The sequence below is a fragment of the Lycorma delicatula genome, chromosome 12 (assembly GCF_047948215.1).
Source record: "Lycorma delicatula isolate Av1 chromosome 12, ASM4794821v1, whole genome shotgun sequence".
NCBI classification, from domain to species: domain Eukaryota; kingdom Metazoa; phylum Arthropoda; class Insecta; order Hemiptera; family Fulgoridae; genus Lycorma; species Lycorma delicatula.
In genome coordinates, this window is record NC_134466.1 from 52323014 (window position 1) to 52326351 (window position 3338).

Genomic DNA, 3338 nt, shown 5'->3' on the forward strand with positions numbered 1-3338 from the left:
GTGAAAAATAGTAATAAAATTCTTAAAAAAATTTTAGAAAACATTTTTTTTTTTCATTTAATCCATTTATCTTAAAAATATAGTTTTATGTTATATTTAGTTAATCGTGTTTCTAACTTACTAGAAATTTTATAACTCGTTGAAAGGGGTCCATTAAGTGTTGCTTTCACAATCTTTATGACTGTAACGTATGTGAAACATGTGTTGTACAAATGATATAGTTTAAGAGCAGTAATGCCGATCTGTATACCCAGTCCATGCGCTGTCCCAGTCCCAGCGCTGAATACATCATCTACTTTTGAACGGCATTGTCATGCTGATACGTGAAAGTAAATTTGGTTCAGCGAAGAAGGTATGGAAAAGATACTTCATGCCTCGTTTATTTTAGTAAGCCTGACACGGGAACGGCTACTTAATTTTTAAAAGTGATTTTTCCTGTGTCAGGTTGTCGATAATCCTTTTAATTACGATGCCCGTTATAACGGGTACTGAATTAAAAGAGAACCGCTAACGACTAAACCCAGTCGCCGCATGTAACATTTTACGAATGAAATGAAACGATGAAGACGTAAGTTAAATTAAATTCTATAACTACATTTGCAAAAGTTTATATATTTACCAAATTTTTACAAAACACGTTCGAAATAAGCGTCCGACGGCAGCATGCATCTTTGTGCTCGAAAGAGCTTATTGAGAGACGCCAGAAATTGTTGTTGAAAATTCGTTTTCAGTTCATCGATAATGGTGGAGGATTTGGTTCGTAAACTCTTTCCTTGAAAAAGCCCCAAACGAAAAACTGAAGAGAAATCTGGCAAACGCTGAATCCATCGTCCTCTACTGACAATTCGTTCTTTTACACAAAAAAAAAACCGCACGAACGCGTGCTAGTGAATTTTTTTATGTTTCTCCATCGTATTTGAAGAAGCCGTCCCCTTTTCACCATTTGTTAACCGATAGTAGAAATCTACAAATATTGTACGGTAATACTTGTATCGACAATCCGGTCGCAAAATGGTGCTGTTCGATATCAGAATCGTATCATACACCGAATTTCTCATCATGAAATGGACGAATAAACATCCGCTGTGGCTTTTCAGTCATCCTGTACCTGGTGCCAATCGAATTAACACGCCCGGTTAAATGAAACAGTGTTTCGACCGACATGAAATTGAGCATCATCGGGTCTATTTCTTCATCGGTTTTTAAACGCCAGATAGAACAATTAAAACTTTTCAGTTTCTATTCTCTTAAATTTTGCAAAATCGTTACACGATACGATTTCAAATTAAAATCGTGAAGATTCTTACGGCAAGATCTGCATTTTTTACCGCTTTGTTGTGATAACTTAAGTATAAATGTTTTCCGACCGGCAGAAATTCTTTGAATATCAGCTTTTGCCTCTGGAATCCTTCATTTCGTTTTGCCTTTGAAACCGATCTCGTTGAACGCTACTTTTTAAACAAATCGCGTACGCTATTCTGCTGAGCTACTGGCATTCGGAAATCTTTCCGCGAGTATTTGACGCGTTTCCTGAAAGGATCCAGAACACACTTACCGTTTCCCTTTAAAACCCCTTCCCTCGACCTAATAAGGCGTTTTAGAAAAATATAACGGTAAAGAACGAAACTATACAGCGCTGAAGCACGAACGGTTTGCAACCGACAGTTAACAGACGTAGTAGTAGAAAGAAGCAGCGTTAAAAGTGACCTCAAATAATTGTATTTGGAACCGGGTTCGGTTCTGTTTTAAGTCTCTCATCTTGTGCATATGAATGTAATTTCGCTCCGTAATAGATCATTTCGAACTAATATAAACTGTAAAATAATCAAATACAGAATTAGTAAACGGAGTAAAATATGTGAGAACTTATTAAATGAATTTCATTATGCTAAAACAAGTCTGAAAAATTATTTTACGAATTATTTATTAAATTAAAATCTGCTAGTAATTCAATAAATATAACGTTTGATATATGAAATCTGTTGAAAAAATAACCGAACACTTTTAATTACTCGTCAACAGATATATTTAGTGACGTGCGGCTGGCAGAATTTGTTTCACATACCCTCCTCTGAAACCACATGTTCTTGGATTGTTATTTGAGTGCAACTCAAATAACAGTAGAAAGAACATCGAGTGGATGTTTGTCGGCGATTTCTTGAACAGACCGATCACGTCAATTTCGAAGCAATGTTCACTTTTTTCGATTTTAGTGAATTCTTGCCTGTATGTGAAACAATGAACCGTGCGTACTATAAAGGCGTTTAACAACGGTTACGCGAAAAGAGACCGTAGTTGTAGCGAGACAGCTCACGGTTCCGTGAAAAAAATGTGTTTTTAGACCCTATTTTTGGCGTTTTACATGGGATATATTAGAAACTAAGAGAGATACAGTTCTGGGACCTATTTTTTTTGATTTCCCAACTCAAAACCTGTAAGAAACAATTGAATTTGCCCCTTAATTGACCTTCCCAGAATTTCAGAAAGTCTTAAATTTACCCGGAGGAACTGAAACTCGGTCGAAATCTTTCACCCTGTATAACTCGCTAAAGAAGCGTTTTTGGATCTATGTTTATATGAACTTTTTTCTTATTTTTAGCCTCTAGAATGAGATGCTGAAGTCTTTCCCTATCACTCTGTATAATGGAATTTCGAAATAAAATACAATACTATACTCTTTTTTTTCCCAATTTGTCACTTAGTTTATTTCTACTTTCCGGCTACAGCGATATATACTGCTACAACAGTTACAGCTGCAGCGGGAAATTACTAGTAAATCGGTCAAAAAAATGTCTAATAAATTAGTATTTTCTTTTTTTTAAGTTTGGTGCCTTAAGGTGACGTTAAACCCCCCTCCCTGCAAATAAATTTTAAATAATCTTTAAATAAATTTTATATAATCTGAAAAATAAATTTTTTATTCCAATGCTCCAAATTAAAAAAAAATATTTTTATCAGTCGGACGTTTGTGCGTGTGTATGTTGGCTTGTGTTTTGTCTTATAATTTTGGAACCCGTGGACCGATTTTCTTTTAACTTGGTAGTCAACAGGCACTATCTTGGAGGGGGGAATGTATTAAACATTTGCGAAAACTGGAAAAAGGGATCAGGGTGTTTGGCCGAAATAAAATTTCAAATTTTTAACCGAGGCACTTTAACAAACAAAAGTTGAAAACGTTTTTAATCGATATGAGAAATTACAAAAAAAAATTTTATTTAATATTTTCCCCCGAAGAATTTTTTTTTATTTACTTTACTTTAATTAGGGGTACAGCCGGACCGGGATTAAATTTAATAGAATTACACTTATGCAGAGAAATATTTTTCCCGTTTTATGAA